General features: G+C 36.5%; 1 protein-coding gene across 1 annotated transcript in view; it reads right to left on the bottom strand.

The window, feature by feature from the left end:
- Window positions 1–20,699, bottom strand: part of LOC108978906 (Krueppel-like factor luna) — a 76,653-nt gene that overhangs the window by 26,005 nt on the left and 29,949 nt on the right. The gene's annotated exons all lie outside the window — the stretch shown is intronic.

The following is a 20,699-nucleotide window of genomic DNA, read 5'->3' as shown; positions in this document are numbered from 1 at the left end:
GCACTCACGTCACTGTTGACAGTCATAGCTTTGAAGTTGTAGATAATTTCGTCTATCTTGGAACCAGCGTAAACACCACCAACAATGTCAGCCTAAAAATCCAACGCAGGATAACTCTTGCCAATAGGTGGTACTTCGGACTGAGTAGGCAATTGATAAGCAAAGCCCTCTCTCGATGAACAAAAACTAAACTCCATAAGTCACTCATAATTCCCGTCCTGATATATGGTGCAGAGGCTTGGACGATGTCAACAACGGATGAGTCAACGTTGCGAGTTTTCGAGAGAAATGTTCTGCGAAACATTTATGGTCCTTTGCGCGTTAGCCACGGCGAATATCGCATTCGATGGAACGATGAGCTGTATGAGATATACGATGACATTGACATAGTTCAGCGAATTAAAAGRCAGCGGCTACGCTGGCTAGGTCATGTTGTCCGGATGGACGAAAACACTYCAGCTCTGAAAGTATTCGAGGCAGTGCCCGCCGGGGGTAGCAGAGGAAGAGAAGGACCTGGCTTCACTTGGAATATCAAACGACTGGCGCGCTGTTATTAAATCGGCTATAATCGCGTAAGCGGTAACTACGCCAATCAAGAGGAAGAAGAAGATATGCGCACGCAACTTGAAGTAACGGCAAGCAAAGCTTTGACAAGCAACAACAACAGTAGAAATGCCACTACTTGCTATAACTATGATTTTTCCTACAGGGTATGTAGCTGGCATGTGTGCAGCATTTAAGTGTATATATATATTTATATGTGAAAAGTTTTGTGGTTGGCTGTAAGTCTGGCTCAGTGCGCTAATCTTTATTGCAAAGTTTYACTTTCGTCAAATATTCTGCTTTTTCGTAATTTTTGTTATGTATACTTTTGATTGCTAATTTATAATCAGATATTTAGCATCTAATTATTTTAATTTAACACAGAGTAAGGGAAAATTCAACCAAATTCCTTTATTTTGCGAAATCTTAAGATTTTTATTGGCTTCTTGAAGAAATTGTGTATTCCAGTACCCGTTATTGATAAACATAATTTTAGAAACGAAATCTATTCACTTCAAGCTCTAGTATTTGGCATTAAGATAACACTCTTTTGCTCAGAGCGTCGCATTTCAGTCATTGAGCCAACTTATTAACCAATCAAGCGAGCTTCCCGTATCTACGCCAATACTTCGAGTTGACTTTCATTCAATAACTCAGCTGCTCATTTGCTGTCAACTGCACTCTATTCTGTATACAGCCCTACTCTACTCACTTCCAATTAAATTTTCTTAAAAACTTTCGAAWTTCGCAAAAAACAATTACTAAAAATACCAGTCCTGCTTCTGGCAACCATAAATTAATATATACATATATAGAGAAAATTACTATATACTCGTACATACTTACGCACTAACATCTATTTCATTTAGCGTACATTTTTAAAAAGTTTAGGAATTGACCTTTGCAGGCAGCGCTGCTCTAGTGGCTAACTATATGTATATATAATATGTATATGTAAGTATGTATGTGTATGTTTGTCAGGATGTGTACTCATGCTAAGCGATATCCATTGGTCAGGCTTTGGAGCAGGTGCGCGGCGGCGAGCTGCATAAAAGTTTCGCGGCGCGCACGAAATTGCAATGTTGCAGCAACATAAATACCAACAGCAACTTGCGAACGTTGTAGAGATCCCGTTAAACTTTCGTTACTGGCTGCTCTGATTTTTACACTGCCCATTGCGCACCAATACACCGCWTAGCTTGTGCGTTGCTCTCTTTTTTGCGCTTTTCTTGAGGTTTCGTTCGATGTTTATTGCCTCGGTTCAATGTTTTTTATTTATTTTCCCATCATTCGTCCGTTTTGTTRTTGCAATRTTTTGTTGCGCTTCCACCACTTGGCTTTTTGCGCTTTCAACAATTTTTGATTTCGTTCGTGCTTTCTTTCTTCTTCGAAAGCTGTTCAATTTTCCGCCATGCCCCGTGCAGCACCCCTCACTTTCAGAGCACACTCTCATTGCCTCCACTTCACTATTTCCGCTCGCAATTCGCACATTATTGCTGCTAGTTCATACTAAAGGTCTTGTTATCGACTCTGACTCTTTGTGTGCGCTGATGTTGTTGTTATTGTTGCCTGTTTCAGTGCTGTTAGTTATGTTGGCACTTTGTGGTGTAGTGGAAATGAATTTAACGCAACAAAGAGGGTATGCGTGGAAGTATTTGAAAATTGCCAACGAATGCAATGAAAAGTTCTATAAGCAATAAATGTTCGGAGCGAAGTATGTGTTTAAGTGTGTGCGCGTGAGTGAGTAAGTAAGCGAACGAGGAAATAAGGTAAATATAAGAATTTGTGTGTCATGGCTGTATCTTAAATCATTGAGTGCCGTGAAGTACTCGATCTCATAAAATGTTAGTTTTATAACACCTACAGGAGCAGTGTGGGCTCTGGGATCTTCAGCATTGCCTATATTCAACTGTGAAACTCTTGGTAGTGAAGTTTAATTTGTAAKTTACTGTGTKAYTAACGGTACTCAAAGTTTGGTCTTGCCCTTGCGAGTGAACTTGTGGTCCAAATGAGATTTTTATAATCATAAAACTAAAGTGGAGCATACTGATCTTTACAAGACCATCAAACTTTTTGTTGATCAAGGAAATTCAAAATTATCGCTTTATCTGACATGTGTAAATATTGAAACGATTCCAAAGTTATTAAACAGGCTTTCATGGTCTGTGGATCTATGTTCTAAAAACGGGGAAATTGTATTATCATATAGTTCCAGATCTTAATATGTTAATCGCCCGATCCTTACATTATATTTTGAAGAACCGAAAGAAAAAGGTTTTTCGCAACTATTGCCAAAGTTTTTTGTATGATAATTATGATATCGATCGCTTGTTAATTTTGCACTACGCTTAGTATCCGAAATACCCACTATAAAGGCCATTGGCTTAAAGAAAATAGTAATTCTTTATGCTGAGTTTACCAGTTCTGGGAATAAGAATATAGGAATGAAATAAACTTATTAGGATTGATATTTGAAATCCACGGAAACATTCAGTCTACATAATTTTGGCATAAATTTCATTATTTTAGAATCAGAGTTACCACATACTTGGCAGTTCGTGCTAATGAGWATCAAAATGATAGTCTATAGAAAGAGGCTATCCGACTACGGAAATTTCCAAACAGCATCACATGGATAAAATATATAGGTCACACTCAAAAATTGGTTTTAATCAGTTTAGCAGCCTGTGCAACTTAAATTTTATCCTAAATTTACATATATTTTTAAACCGTTCCTTAATCAACCTTCTCCTCAAATTTGATTGTATCCTTTAGGCCGATAATTCAAGTACAATAAGCCTAAATCCAATTGAACTTGTTTTTTTTTTTTTTTTGTAACGTATTTAAACAACGTTTAGAGGAAAATAATGAAGATAAGGCATGTTCAATAAAGTATTCAATAAGGCTAGATTGCTCCAAAAAGTGGTTATGAAACCATTCAGTTTATGTGAAATATATTGATGTATTGTTACAGAGTTGTAAAATCAGTAGTTTTAACGTCATTCAAATCTTATAATATACTCGCACATATAGCGAGMATTTTTGAAAAAAATATTTTATATTTTACATTCTCAAACTCAGSGCAGCGACAATGCTTCCAGTAGAGATTTATTTTTAAATTTCATTCACAGAGAAGCCCGGATTTATCACATCAATGTTTAGTTTTTTCTTCAAGCATATTATTGTAATATGTAAGTATAATTATAACGATACAATTTTAAGCCGAGCAAACCGGTTCACCCGTTTGGTTCTGCCATACTAGGTGTGCACCTTAAGAGTATTTAGTCGACCTTTTTCTATAAATCTTTCAACTTTTCAAKAGTCAACTTTTTGAGAGACTTAGATTCGGTTCGCTTGATCGAAATATATTTTTATTTTGGATAGTCGTAAAAGTCTTTTCGYATTTTGTCAATGGATGTYGTTGCAGTCGTATGCCTCCGGTGCTAYCAAYCACATTGTGGCATATCATATAKAGTTGCAAAGGTGAGTTTTTAAGTTTCATTTAACCAAAAAATAAATAATTTCGGGGAAGTAGAAAATATACCTTTGTATTGAGAATTATATTCTTACGTGCTTTAATTGTATTCAAGAAATGTTATCCAAAAATTTAAATYCTTATTTATTATATGTTTCGAAGAATTTGTGTGTTAATGAGTAAGAAAATTGAGCATGAAACACAAATTCCAATGCAAACAAGGTCAATGCAGCAGCATTACAAAGCACAATGCCGTATTGTTGTTGTTTTATAGCGTWGCGGCCAACTGTTGATGCAGTCAATGCCGTCACCATTTTAGCTGCTAATGTTGCTCACCTTGAACGGCACTCAACAAACCAAGTGGTGAAGCAGTATGTGAGTACTTTATTGTTATTGTTGGTTTATACTTTGGTTACTACACGCTAACATAACATTTTATGGTCGTTCAGAGTTTTTGCTGCACTTATTGGAATTCTAGAACTAGGCAKTTTATAGAATCTTGAAATAGTATTCGCATTGTTGTTCATATGTAAAAGAGAGAACATAGAGAGCTAAAATCAGCTCAGTTATTATTTGCCACAAACTTCACACGTTTATAAAGGGAAAGGAATTAGAAGCTCGTCACCATACGCGCGCATATAACACTTACACTTAAGCATGTGTATGTGTGCSGTCATAATAATGACAATTTACACTTCTAAAACAAATCGAGTGGGAGCRACAAAAGTAGTCGCACACTAAACATAATTAGTTGCGTACTAAAAGCTAACAACAGCTGCTAACTGCACTCCAGCCGGCAGAATTTTAACGAACTTTTGCTCGACTACATTTATGTGTGTTAGTATGTGCATGTGTGTAAAATTTACGGGCCACTCCAAGGGTACGTAGTCATCATTTTACAGTTTGCTTTGAAACTGCAATAAAATTGTCAGAGCACTTTAATGTCTCGTGTAAGCAGGCGACAGCCCATAAAATTTATGCTTAACCAACCAAAAATTAAATAAGGAATGTCCAATTGTGGAAAAGGGACTCGTAAAAAGTGATGTAAACACAAAAGTTGTGTGAAAATGAAGAAGTGATAAAAATGTTTGCYAAAGTTTAMAGGAAAAGCACTTTTYMMMWTGKTTWRRAWTTTWWMAAAAAAWWAAAAAARAAAAAAAAWTCKTTAGTTGAAAARTTTTCGTCCGAGATTTATTTATGAATTTACTTTACGAGATTTGAGACTATATGAAGCTGTCCTTTATTTATATACAATTGGGGCGAATAATGATGAAGAAAATTGCAACAAAATTATTATTATTATTGTTCCAATATACTTTTTATACTCTCGCAACAAAGTTGCTAAAGAGAGTATTATAGTTTTGTTCACATAACGGTTGTGTGAAAGTCTTAAAACTAAAAGAGTGAGATATAGGCTTATATATACCAAAGTGATCACGGTGACGAGTAGAGTTGAAATTCGGATGTCTGCCTGTCCATCCGTCCGTCTGTCCGTCCGTCCGTGCAAGCCGTAACTTGAGTAAAAACCGAGATATCATGATGGAACTTGGTACACGTATTTCTTGGCTCATAAGAAGGTTAAGTTCGAACTTCCACGTGGCCCACTTCCACGCCCACAAAATGGCGGAAACCGAAAACCTATAAAGTGTCATAACTAAGCCATAAATAAAGATATTAATGTGAAATTTGGCACAAAGGATCGCATCAGGGAGTGGCATATTTAGACGTTATCCTTTTGGAAAAGTGGGCGTAGCCCCGCCCTCTACTAAGTTTTTTGTACATATCCCGGAAACTACTATAGCTATGTCAACCAAACTGTATAGAGTCGTTTCTTTTAGGCATTTTCATATACAATTCAAAAATGGAAGATATCCGATAATAACCACGCCCACCTCCCATACAGAGGTTATGTTGAAAATCACTAAAAGTGCGTTAACCGACTAACAAGAAACGTCAGAAACACTAAATTCTACGAAAGAAATGTCAGAAGGAAGCTGCATCCAGGCTTTTGTTTTAAATTGAAAACGTCGTGGCGTCGCCCACTTATGGACGAAAAACAATATCTCAGGAACTTCTTAATCGATTTCAATGAAATTCGGTACATAATAGTTTCTTAACACCCTGATGACACGTACGAAATATGAGTTAAAGCGGTTCACAACCACACTTCTTTATAACGCTATTTTGAATTGCAGCTGATGCCTTCTCTGTATAATATATCCATTAGGAACCAATGATGATAGCGGAATAAAACTTTACACAAATACGGTATTTGATGCGAGAGTATAAAATGTTCGGTGACACCCGAACTTAGCCCTTCCTTACTTATTTTGAGTAAATTATATCACCTAGGATAACAAGATCCATGGCGCTCGCAGGTTACATAGCTGAATCGATTTCATACAACTTTTCGGGTGTCATGGCCGGTTAGATGACGACCGAAAGTTGGGGCGTCCAGAAGCTATTACTCATACGGAATTGATTTATAGCTCTTGAAATTTTTGGTGTCGATGCTGATTCTTCAACGTAAGTGGTGATTAAGAAATAAAAAAGACTATAATAATAAACTCTAGTTGAGAATTTTTAGGTAAAAGGGAGGTCAATAAATTRCGTTTTCAGACGTTTTTTTGAAGCRAAGCMATTTTGATTACTTTTCTGATTYGAAGASTACTGTCCTCGAGAAATTTGTTTAAAAAAGTATAACTGTTAATGGAGAATACTATTATATGTAGGCATTTACATTTATGGAAAAGAGTCAGATTTGTTAGGCCTGAATATTCAGTAAGTAAATCTCTGTTTTAACTGCACGATAATGCGTTACTCCCACGATGGCAAAACCTTTAAGAAATTTTTGGCATAATAGTAATATCCCGAGCGATATGTCGATTTTTGATAAGTATTTTGTAATAGTTACAGATCCGTAGAAACCGCAAACATATTTTTTAATTTTTATTTAAAACTTTCCTTAATAAATTTTCTTCGGTTAGAGTCATATTTACCTCGTTCACGTTCAATGAAATTCCAAATATATTCATAAGGCTATTTTTGGCTGAAACTTGAGCGTTAAAACAGCTATACTTGCCCCTGAGCTTTGCGGCAAGAACTCAAACGCAATTACAAATGCACGGTTACATGTGTCAGGAATGCCTTAAAGCCGAACAATAGCATAAGAAAAAGAAATGTTTGAGCTGGGAGCAAAAACACTCCCAAGAAAAGGCCAACTACGCCCAAMTCCGTGTACTACAAAAAATCTTTATTATGCGCACTGTGTATTAAAAACGCATTAATTTTATTTTTTTGTCATCAATTCGTTTTCTAAGAAGACAAAAAACAGCTGCACAAGCACGTCTGAATAGAGAGTACTTAGAGACCTCATATGACTTGTGTCACATATTAAGAATACACATTTGTTTAAGGATGTAGTATAATGAAAGTACAAGCACAATTTAAGAGAAGCGCCATTCGTCTAGGCGCTTACACTGTACGCAAGCAATTTAAGCAATGCTCGCCACATTTATGTTTAGGAGGGAATAGGTATTTGGAAAACTTAACCAGTAGCGCAAATAGCATAACACGACATAACTTAAGATAACATAACATAACGTGACATCATTTAACATAATGTAACATAACATAACGTGACTTGATCTAATATCACGAACCATAATGCATAACTTAACATAACATAACATAACTGAACATCATAAAACGTAAAACAAAATTGCAAAACATAACATAACAGAACAAAGCGGGGCCTACATAAATTTGCACAACATTACATAGTATAAACTTAACATATCGTAGCTTAATATATCATTAAATAATTAAAACATAACACCACATAAAATTTACATGTAAGGTAACGTAACATAACGCAACATAACATATTTTCTGAGGCAAATCCTTTTGAACACTCATATTTAAGCTTAATTTTCCTTGCTGCTTCTTCATTTCCTTACATTTCTTTGATAGTTTTTTATTCGACGCGCCTTAACGCCTGTGCGTATGCCAGAAGACATTAAGCTTTGTCTTCACTCGRTTTTAATGTAATTATAATTTTGCATACATATGTATATTGTTAATAATAGCCACAAAAGAAGCGCCAGCGTCGACAATGTCTGCGTCTTCGGCACTTTATGCTTGCACGTGTGCGTGTGTACGGTTTTTTGTGCTGTAATCGGCACTTATGTGCCACGGCGCGCCATAACAGTCTTAAATTCAGCGGAGACGAAAACGCGTTAACGGTRTATAGAAAATTTTAATGGTTGCGCTTGTAAGCGTTTCTGCCGTAATGGAATTTATTGTAAGGCGATTAAAATTCTTTGCTAGAAATGTGGCGGACGGAGGGTAAATTAAGTGTTTAAGGGATGCTTGGTGAGTTAATGAATAAAGTGTAGTAGTAATGAAATATCTTTAAAGACTGCGTAAATTGCGCGATAGCGGTAAATAAGTTATAAGTATTTAATGGAATATAATATTTCGTTCTTCTATYTTGATGTGAAGTAGATAATAATGTTTATTTGATTTTTATACCCTGAACAGGGTATATTAAGTTTGTCACGAATAGAAGSAAGCGTTGGAGACCCTATAAAGTATATATATAAATGATCAGTATGTTGAGCTGAGTCGATTTAGTCATGTCCGTCTGTCCGCCTCTCTGTATATATACGAACTAGATCCTCAGTTTTTAAGATWTCGTTTTGAAATTTGCAAACGTCATTTTCTCTTCAAGAAGCTGCTCATTTGTCGGAACTGCCGATAAGGGACCACTATAACATATAGCTACCATACAAACTGAACGGTGGGAATCATGTTCTTATATGGAAAACTTTCACATTTGACAATGTATCTTCACTAAAGTTGGCACAAGTTATTTTCTATGGCAACAATATAAGATCTGAAGAAATTGTTCAGATCGGTGAACTATAACATATAGCTGCCATACAAACTGAACGATCGGAATTTAGTGCTGGTATGGAAAACTTTTGCATTTAATAAGATATATTCGCGAAATTTGGTATAGCTTATTTTCTAAGACAATAATGTAATCTCTGAAAAAATTGTTCAGATCGGTTAACTATAATATATAGCTGCCATACAAACTGAATGATCGGAATCAAATGTTTGCATGAGGAACTTTCTCATTTGACGATATATCTTCACGAAATTTGTTAAGAGTTATTTTTCATAAAAATAATGTAATATCGGAAGAAAATATTCAGATCGGTTAACTATAACATATAGCTGCCATATAAACTGAACAATCGAAATCAAGTTCATGTATGGAAAATTTTCACATTTGACGTGGTATCTTCACGGAATTTGACTTGGCTACTGCTTAAGGTAATAATATAATCTCCGAAAAAAATTGTTCAGATCGGATTACTATAGCATATAGCTTCCATACAAACTGAACACATAGTTACGTAAAAAAATGTATCTGTGAAAGGTATATTAGGTTCGGTGCAGCCGAAGTTAACGTTTTTTCTTGGTTTGACTCAAGGTATGAAATGAACATTTTTAAAGTTTACACTAATTTCTTTTCTATTGATTACTACATTTTCCTTCATCCACTCAGCAACTTACCCATATTATCTCAATGAGCAGCAGCAGAGACAATCCAGCAGTGTAGAAGTAAAAGGAATGTGAGGAGTAACAAATCGGTGCAACTTCTTCAGTGCCATTAGCTGCGCGCGTATTAGCACTTTTACCCCTCAATTCCAATATACATAAACCACAATTTGCTTTCAAGTAATCGAAAAATGCTTGAAGTAAAATGTGGCACAAAGTATGCCACTTTCGCAGGAAACACAACTGCAAAGTAATACGAAAGCAAAAAAAGTGTTGAAAGAATCCGCTTCTAAACAGACGCTGGCGAAATTGCGCTGCGAAGTGCTACGATTGTGATGGCAGGCAGCACACTTGCGCACAAGGCAACAAATTTGCGCATACATACAGTCAAATTTATGTGAATACGTATATGTGTGTGTGAGCATTGCTTGACAGCCAAATAGATAGCTTCGTCTGCTTTTACGCTTCGCTTGAGTGTTCCGCACTGCGAAGGGGAGGCGAATTTTTAGAGGGTTGCAAAACATTATTTCTCTTCTGTGTCAATATATTTCATTGGGCACACACACACACGCTAATGCGCACACGCACACCAACATGCTTGAAAACAACCAAATAAAACTAATGCGCTGTACGCGTTGCTGAATTTAAATGAGGAATTAATGCGAACATTACATTCCACTTTTGCTGCGTTTACTTTTGATCAGCGTCGAGCAATCGCCGCCGCCCGCACGCCGCTTACGAGGCAACAACATTTTTCGCTTTCACTTTACTGCTATCGCCAATCCTGCTTCTCACCCACTTACGCAAGTTTTCGGTTTGTGTGGTCTTCTCGCCGCTGTTGTTATTGTTKTTGTTTTTTCTTATTTTCCATTTTTTTGGATGTTCGGCTAATGTGTGCCGGTATGTCGTGTCGCAGCAAGCACTTCAATACACTTTCGTGCACTTCCACACCCATTACGCGTGACACTTCGYCGTGTGGGGCGCGGGGAGCGATCGTTTGAGTGTATGAGTGTGTGTGTGTTTGGTGGCTCGCCTTAGTTGTGTGTGGTACGCATAAAATTAGCCCGTGTGTGAGTGCCACTTACTTGCGAGTATTTTATCAAGCATTTTATCAAAGTAGCGCGCACACATACAGACATATATGTATTAATGTATGTGCATGTTGTTGCCATATTCCTATGYATGCGACAAAGTAAATCGTCAAGGGTACGAGTGTGATTGCTTTGAGAATTGAAGTAGCTGAAAACTTTACGCAACGTTGCCCAACATACTTTGTTATCGCTGAAGCAAGGCAGCCTTAGAAAGGAAGAAGGAAACCGGTATGGCAGCAAAAAGAAATCAAGAACGGGACCACGTAAGTATTTGCTCACATTGTTTTAAAAATTACGTGTTGTTGCCTACATTTAGGCTGTTAGGTTGTTAAAATATACCAAGCAACTTCAATGAATTCCCTCAGCTCCTAAGTAAATCTACTTTTATCTCGCCTTTGAACAGACTAATGCATTTGTTCTACAAAAACAACACATTGACAGTTGTCAACGCTCGCGCAAAGTTAATTTTTGTTTGGCGTAAATCATGTGTATTAACACTTATAAATAGCAACAATATTTGATGTTGCCTAATTATGTCTTTTCAGGATCATAAATTCCGTTTGTGAGAAAGATTCAGTATTTACAAGTATTTTATAATAATAATGACTTAAAATCCTTTAAAATAAATCGTAACTCTTAAAGACAGATAAAATACAATCCAGTYATATGTTTTTATATTGGCCCATTTATCTTAGCTCGGTGATTTCGACAAATTAGCAGCTTCTCGAGTAGAAAAAGACAGGTGGAGAACTTCAGAATGGCATCTTAAGGAACAGACAGAAGAACCTGGATAAATCCACTCAGCTTCTCATGCTTCTTATTTATTTATATATACAATATATTTGTATATAAATAGGTTTCCCGGCGTTTCCTTTTTTGTAGTTGCTCAGGGTATACGAATAGAGCGACTATATTAAATTTCCGTCAATATAATAAGCTATCTTTATATATATATGCGGGCGTTAGATTATTAAAATTTGTAGAAGATTTCAACACTTTCTTGCAAGAAAGTTCGGTATCCAATTATGCAATTCATTTGAGTCCTCATTGAGCTTAGAAACGTTTATCTTTATGTTTCCTATCACTCTACTTTTAACCTAGGCTAATTTACTTTGACTACTAAATGAAAACTGTCTTTAGCTCTTCCTGCTCAATTTCATCGCCAGATTGGCCTACTTTTTAGCTACAATCAAACACTCGCGCTGCATCCCCAGYATTAATTCGAAGATTGCTTTCGAGTGAAAGCGAAAAATAAATTCAATTGCATGCGAAACATTCATAGATAAAATGTGTGCGCATATCAAATTAATTGGGTCGATTCAGACAAGGATGTATGAGTGCACTGCTATACAAAGSGCCTAAAAGCCGGCTACAAATGCAAAGTAAGAAACGAGTGTGAAAAGCGAAAAAAACTAAAAAATAACTTGCAAATCGTGATRCAAAGTGCATAATAAGAGGTTCTGAGAAAAATGGGGAATAAATGGAGATGAAATATGTATATATACCCACACGCCTACATAACACGCACCAGTGTCTGAAAGGCAGACAGATTGACGCTGTGTAAAGTGAAAGAATTGCTCGAAATTGCAACAAAATGCAAGTGAGATGTAGACAATGTTAAACCGGCTTAAGCTGGCGTGCGGTAAGTGCTGCTGATAGACATTCCCAACGTGTACATRGGTATGACAACGGTACGTGAATATTCTGGCAGCAACTTTCAGATCAGWTTGCTCTTTGATAATCAACAGAGTGAGTTCATTGAAAGCTGCTAGTTTAAATTCTCAGACATGTGTATGATACATAGGAAAMCAGCAATTGAAAGGAAGTGCTAACAAATATATGCCGATTCAAAGTGCTCTTGTACTTATTGCTTGTAATTATGCAGCTGAGSAAGTGGTTATGTGTCTCAGCTGAGGAAATTCGTAATCCATATGTTCCAGTTATACAGACAGCCTGTTGTTTTAAGTCGGTTAGAAGAGAAAGTGACGAATTTCGATGAAGAAGTGGTTAGTAACAGGAAGTGGATTACTATTAAACCAAAGTGGTAGACATTTTTACTGGATATTGCACTATATCCAATATATGATGCCTCAATTATATATAGCGAACTTTGAACCAATGACAAGAAAAATGAACTAATATAAATGAAAAACACATTTCGCGGCAAAATTTAAATAAATTAATTGATGTACGGAAATAATCTCAAGATCCCTCATAGTAGCTCCTAAATTGCGTGACCAAGCGATAGTGTGTGTGGAACATTACGTGTTCGCCTTTGTAATTACCCAATATAATTTCAATACAACTAAGGAATAAGCAGCAATCAGCAAATCATAGTAAATACACCTTAAGCCATTGATATCAAACGTTATTTAACATTTAAGCCACGAAGAGCAACCACAAAAAGGATATGGGAAATGGGACATAAATGTGCGTAAATAAAAGAGAATTAAATGAACGGACAAACGCCGAAATAAATGAATTGAGATAGTAGCAAGAGAATGACTGTAGAAAAAGGTATTTTGTGGCATACTGCGTGTCATGTGCAAGAAAATTAGGCAAGACGAACAGGAGCGTACTAAACGACACGCATGCTGCATGTAATGTGGTTTTGTGCTTGCCTCAGTKTAGACATTTACAGTTAAAGCCTTTATGGCGGTAGCACAAGTGACARTAAAAGTAATTTYTTGTTCGCATTAAAGGGATTTGGATAGATGTGGCTTCGTGGTTGCTAGAGTAACAAATGGTTTTCAGGTTTGAGCAGAAATATGTAAATGAGGAAGAAACGTGTAGAAACAAAAGGTATGTAAAAGATAATTGCACCAGTCGAAATTGGAGTACCGATTACAAGCTTTTTAAATATGCTTGTTAGAAGTTTAAAATTTTACTTTCAAATAAACATACCTGTTATGCAAAGCTATTTTTTTTTTTAGTATATTGAGTGGCTATTGCATGGTATACCTGGGAACTTTTTCGGTAAACAATCGTTAATTTTTACCTGTATGGTTGGCATATTTTTTMATTGTGTTGCAAATGTCAAATATTGTATCGAAAAGTGATGATGCGAGAGCATTAATTTTTTGAAGAAAAATGCGACAGAGTGCGATCAAATGCCTGCTAAAGTRTATGGTGATCATGCCCTATCAGAAATTGCATGCAAAAGATGGTTTCAACGATTYCGAGATAATGACTTTTATGTGAGAAATGAGAACGTGGAAGACCACCAAAATGTTGAGTACTGCAGTACAAACAATTTCAGACCGTTTGAAAGCTATGGAAAGATCCAAAAATGTGGAAAATGGGTGCCGAATGAATTGARTGAAGGAAAAATGTCAACACSAAAAAACTCTTGAGAAATTTTAYTTCAAAGACACGAAATAAAATCAGTTTTTCATCGAATTGTCACTGGCTAAGAAAATGAATGAATCCTAAAAGGAGATCATAATAATAGATTAATCCGGCACAACCATCAACAGCGACTRCAMAAGYAGATCGATTSGGTAAGAAGGCATTGCTCTGTATTTGGTGGGATCAGAWGGGTGTGGTATATCTTGAGCTCTAAAGCCYTCGTGAAACTACTCGCTACAGATAACAAGTGATAAATTTAACCGAACCATCTATTGACCGAAATCCACCAGGATGGGTCAGAGAACACGACAATGCACCTGCACACAAAGCAAAAGGGATTCACCATACAATCAAAGTACTTGGCTGTACGCTGCCACCCCAACCGCCGTATTCACCAGACTTGCCCTTGGAAAGAAAATTGGATCAAAAGACGAACACTTCTATTGGCATGGTATCCACAAATTACCAGAAAGGTGGTCAAAATATGTAAAAAGAGGGCAAAAAGAAGTGGAAGCCAATAGAAAAAAAAACAGGGGAAAAGGGTATTAAAATTTCTTTGTCTTGATTTGTTTTTTATGAGGCAGATATGTGCTCAGTAGCTCGTTCCAAAAAATATCTTCTGAGATTATGAAGAATGAATGAAGAGAAAATAACCAAAGTTCATAGAAGCACTTCAGCTGGAATTTCTTGAGAATTGTTTTTAACAAATTATTGAATTGCTTGTRAATATATACATTATAAAGTCTACAWAGTATCGTTAAAGRCRAATTGATCAAGATCGGTTGCCTGAATTTTGCACTTCAGTATATGATAACAAGAGTTGTAAAAGCTAATATACCTATTATGGCTACTGGCTAATCAAGTGTCTATGATCAGTAGCCATTTAGCATAAATAACACAAATTTGCCCTATAGCAGCCCAGCCCATTGTGTTTGTGCACATCAGAGTTGTAGGAACTCGAAAGCTCTGAGCAAGTCATAAATGCTTGAGCACGCATGCACTCCAATGTCGATTAACTACGAAATACCCACGAAATCGGACAGAAATGAAAACACTTTATCACCACTTTTCTTAAAATATCTGTATATATTTCAGTATGTTTTGTCTTCAACTTAAATCRTTGCTACAACAATATCTGTATCGTTTTATCTGTCTATTTCAGCAGCTGTTTGCGGTAAGAACAGGACCACCGCCTCCCACGTACGGCTCACGCCTGTCGMCTGTCATTTAGGCCTGGCCATCATTTTGTGGTTTACAACTATCGTGGCTTATGATATTGACCCGAAACCAGCTTACACGACTCTCCAAGGATACGGCTCACAGGAAATACRCACGCATACACGAGACACAACAAACGACGACGACAGCAGATAGTAAAGCCGGTTCGGGTGTGCGTGTATGTGGCATAAATCGACATTGGATAGGCAGTTCGAGTGCATTTGGGTTATCAATTTGATTGTCATCGAAACAAACCACCTTATTGTTGTGGATTTTAGTCACAAACAAAATAGGATATTCGTAAGCCAGATATGTACGAGTATACTTCGGTATATGTATGTTGTGTGCGTGGAGAGTGACTAGTGGTTATATAATGCCGCAATGGGTAGGTGTGGTATTTGCCATCTCCGACTAAACCTCTGTAACACATGCTCGAATGAACACATTAAATGAAAAGTCTTGGCACAAAAGGAGCGYATGCATTACACACATTCATATGTACATACAYGAGTAGAAGTAAGGACAGTGTGATTGCTATTAGATGTTACGAATCGATAATGTCCATTACACAGAACGATTTGCCAGAAAATTATATGGTAAATGTATGTTTGGGGTTAAGATGATATGTTGTAACCAGCTACTTGTTGTTGCTGTTACTGTAATGACACTCTTAAGCATTTGCCGAGATGGCCAAATGTCGGCTACCAAATCGTTGTAAAGTGTCAAAAAGGTGTTACAGCCAAGGCATATATAACAAGCTTATACATAAGCGTTTAACTCTCAGSMAAACGCACATACAGACACATACAAACACCAACATGCATACAAGAAAATGATGTGAACACGTAATGACAGCGGGGACAACAACACTGATCGCTTGCGGCGTCTGTCGCCGCAGCAACTGAGCAAGATTTAGCARTGGACACTTAAGATAGCGAATGCCCACTCGTGATGTAAGCATTAACAAATACACAGAAATATATACAATTACTGTGTATTGTATCAATTATATGTATTGCACAAAGCCGCTTATCAGCCTTGCAAGCTTGGTCTCACCTATGGCAGTTCTCACTTTAGACTCACCTTTTGTTTTTGTTCTCGGTATTTCGTAAGTGTGGCTCGACATAAATAGGTAAATTAATATAAATGTGCACACGTATGGCATTTAATACCGTTACTTTATCTACTTGTGCTGCGGTGGAGCATGCGACTTATCCTTGCWAGCAGCGGGTTGGAGAGYTTTTTTAAAGCGCAATCTGCTGCTKTTGGCGTTARRASTACACAGCTTGGTAATATTTTAAGRTTTAAATGGAAKGTGTTTAGTTGGAGGTGCAGTRTTTGAAACATAATTTTAAACTAGTAATCTAATTTTATTTTCAAAGTTTATCTAATAACGTAAAACATTCTTCGATTCAGCTTTGCTTAAGTAATACCATGAAAAGTGCTTTGCTGGAMAACATAACGGAATATTATATACAAATAAAGGGATGGGACAGACCCTCACGAAACGTAAAATATGACAAAAGATAAACTCAAAGATAATTTTATTTTATTATATGATGATATATTAATATGAGGGTAAGGGACCTGTGAAGAGCAGCACTACCAGTAAATATTTTCCTTGTGAAAGTTTACTAAAAGTTTTTGTTGTCAGAGAACAAAAGTATAAATTKTAAGATTTGGAAATTTAACATACTTAGAGGATACAACTCTGCCAGATTAGGATTAGATATTGCCTATGGCTACTTCTTCTCGTGTACTTTTAAACGCCTGATAATATCACAGATTTCAAATCTTCAGGGTGAGCATTGAATATTTCGATCAAATCAAGTGCCGACTCGTCTTGACCAGGCAATTATTCGATATTCTATATAGAATAATAATAGGCCAGTAGTAAAGCGCAATATAATTTTTTGCTTTTTGGTTGCCTAGCATATATTTTAAACGGGTTAGTTGMAATGCATAATATAAACTTTAAGTGATCATTTTTAAAGTAGAATGCATGCATCTCAATATTTCCATATAAATTTTGTTACTTTTGACACTTAAAACTATAATCAGTGTCACGTGGTTAACGGACATGAAAGTATCCTTTTTATATAGGAACTTTTTAAATAACCCAGTCTGCGCGAAAACTTCCAAAGACSCAAATAATGTTATTCCAAGGGTTCAACGTCGTCACCTTCCAGCTGCTATAATCGTTTGGTGGGGAGTACTCTGCAAATGCGCCACACCTTTTCACTTTTGTAAAACTGGGCTTAAGATGGGTTTAAAATTATAGAAGATGCAAAAATTACTTTAAAATATGTTCCAGATTATACCTGAGCGAATTAATACAATACCGCGTCTCTTTACCTGTCATTAATATAAGTCACAAAKTTCCGTCTTTCCACCTGCACTTTAACCGTTCAAGTTGGTCAAAATGTGTGATATTTTAATGTACTTTCATCATAAAGAAGTTAAAAAAAAATTCTCGGATTGACGTTTTCACATCTACTCAATATATGAAATTTAGCCTATTCAGTCGAGTTAATATCACACATATCTCATTTCATAATGATAATGATTTTAATAAGATTTTAGGTAACGCGAACTAAAATAAAGCAATGGATCTAAGTCTTAGTTTGTGTGCTTAAATATAATTCAAGACGAAATCAAATTTGATTGTAATTTATTCTCGAAATCATCGAGTAATGGATGTTTAATTTTCCGCAGCATTTTTTAGTATAAAGTTCTATCAGCCCCCGAAGGAATTTCCTTAGCTTTGATTCATGGAAGTTGCAAGAGCATAATATGTTCGGTTACACGCCAACTTAGCGCTTCCTTACTAGTTAATTTTTGAAAACTCTGGGATTCGAATCGAAAATATATTCTAATAAAATTGATCGTTGATGCAATTGATGCAAATGGACGGTCCAATAAATTGCATATGTACCCATAMAAATGAACACAAGAACAACACAAACATGGAAATAAATCCGAATAACCTAAATCACAACAGTTGGTGTAAATTGTCAGCAACCAATGCAAATGAGTGGTGCAAATACAAACTTGGGCAACATGTCCCAGAACACACATAATAACACCACAAAAACGTTCAAAGTTCGAGAACAGCATAAAAAAGCGAACACAATTTAAATTCACACTGGAGCAGGAGCGGTGTATGTATGTGTGAGTGTGTGATAAATATCGCACAGTAAGTTGCTAGCTGTCAGCTGCACATACAWGGCAACAAATCAGATGGTAAATTATACACCGAGCGCCTCCTACTGACCCAACCAACACAGCTCGCTGCGCCGCGTGTGTTGCACAAACACTCGCCTAATAGCTAAGCTGAGGCGGTGAAGGGGCTGCGCTGTGTTGCGAGAAAGTGTGCGTGAGGTCACTCTTCAGTTTACAGTTCCAATTTACCAGCTTTTCTATATCTGTATGAGTGTGTGTGTGTGCAAGTGAGAATTAAGAGGCTGTTGGTGGCAGCATAATGGAGGTTGATTGCAGCAAGTTTATATGAATTTAGTTTCACGAAATAAAGCTGACTAAAAAGCAGCGCTACAAACGCATGACATGCACGTGTGTGTGTGTGTGTGTGCGTGCTGAAGTGTTTGCTTTTGTGGCATGATACTAAAGTATTTACAGCCTCTAAGGATTTTCGCACAAAACCTACAATTTATGCGCCATGACACTGGCAGTGATAACAGCAACAWGAAACAAATGCAAAAACAACAATGCGAAGTGTAGCAGCTGCAACATGCGGCATGCAGCAAGAAACACAGCGTCCTCTACCACSAGCTGCTGCCATGGTGAACAAGTGTACAAGTGAAGGGAGCAGGTGGGAGACAAGCAGACGCAGAGGATGTGCCAAATTCTCTCTTGTACTCATATCGGTAAATTGTCTATGTGTATTTATGYAGTAATATTCGGAGCACACAGCACAAGTATTTCGCACAGACTTGATGGACCGGTGWGGCGGCAGTGCGGAGTGGGCCAAAGGGCGCAGGCRGCAAAGGCTGCATGACAATTGGTAATGGCATKTAAAATAAGGCGAAATAGCCAAAGTGCAAATACACATTTCTGCAATTGCATTAAAGTGCAAAGCACATCCTTTCCTCCGTTTGCAACTATATATACACTTTATATGTACATGTATGAATGTATGTGTGTGTGTAGCAGACATCTCATACAAATGCAAGTATTTACATTTTTGTGCGCTCATTTGCATGGACGACTGCATTAAGTGGATTACAGCTGCATTTTCGTTCTCCAACGCCTCACACACACTTGTACATGACGTATATATGTATGTATTTATATCTTTTATTTACTTTTCGCATGCACTCGTGTTCTRCTCGTTTTGGTAATGTTAACTTTTCCGTGTTCGCTCGTTGTCGTTATGCATTTTGTGGGTGTTGAAATATTTTGCTTGTGCAATCGACATAATTTCCAGCTCCCCGCGCAGTCGGCGGCTGCATGGYCGAGCGTCGGTGTCGGCTGCTGTGTTGATTGTGTTGGCTCAGTGACTTTTGGGCTTGCCGTTGACACAGTTGCTTGTAATGCATTTATTTATGGTTGTCAATTTGATAAGCGCCCATAAGTATGCTAAGCCAGTGTGTAATACTAAATAAATGTTAAATGTTAAATTTGCTGCTGTGCATGGGGATTTTAGTAGTTATGTAAGAATGTTGAACTAAGTCGAATTAAATTGTGCTAAAATATGATGTGAGAATGTTGTTGTTGTATTTTGAAAATGTTAGACATTTGGTAACTTCTATAAATTAGTATTGCTTTTGCCAATTAAAGTTACAAGCGACATTTTATTTAAGGATATGGTAAATTTTGTCGAATTATAACAAGAAAATTTAAGAGTGAGAAATTTTACAAAATTGCATGCATTGTTCTTTGCTTTATCGCTTATTATGATAGAAGTTAAAAACTTTTTTTCGTTGATTGTACGTTTGCACTTCTGACGACGAAGTTTTTGTTATATTTTATCAAAATATAGTTTTATCCACGACTTCGCTCAAAGTATCATGGACATGCTATAAAATGTATAAGAATGCTWTGCGAAATAATCGTCTTACTGCTCAAGCTTAGTAAGAATGGGTTCGGAAGTAACTGAGAACACAGAAAGCATAGACAAGCAGTCGGAGAGATAAAAACGGAAGGKAGGAAAAGGCTTTTGCAGAATATTTACCACATAAACAACATCAGAAAAAAATTAATACTTTAATTTCACTTCAATAAACAGAATATTTCAAATTCTTCACAGCGATAAAATAATTTTTCTACAATTTCCGCTTTAACAAATGCTTGTAGTATTATAACCTTCCACCATGGTAGGTAATTTCAACATTTAACTACATACTCAGTGCAACAAAGATTCTTGTTTTAAATTTTTACCTGCAAATAGAAAAGAAAGGGTAAAAAACAAATATTAGCCTTTTAAAAAACGTAAA

The sequence above is a fragment of the Bactrocera latifrons genome, unplaced genomic scaffold (genome assembly GCF_001853355.1).
Source record: "Bactrocera latifrons isolate USDA-ARS-PBARC rearing strain unplaced genomic scaffold, ASM185335v1 scaffold_13, whole genome shotgun sequence".
Lineage (NCBI taxonomy): Eukaryota > Metazoa > Arthropoda > Insecta > Diptera > Tephritidae > Bactrocera > Bactrocera latifrons.
The sequence above is the reverse complement of the archived record's forward strand: the minus strand, read 5'-3'. Positions and strand labels throughout refer to the sequence as shown.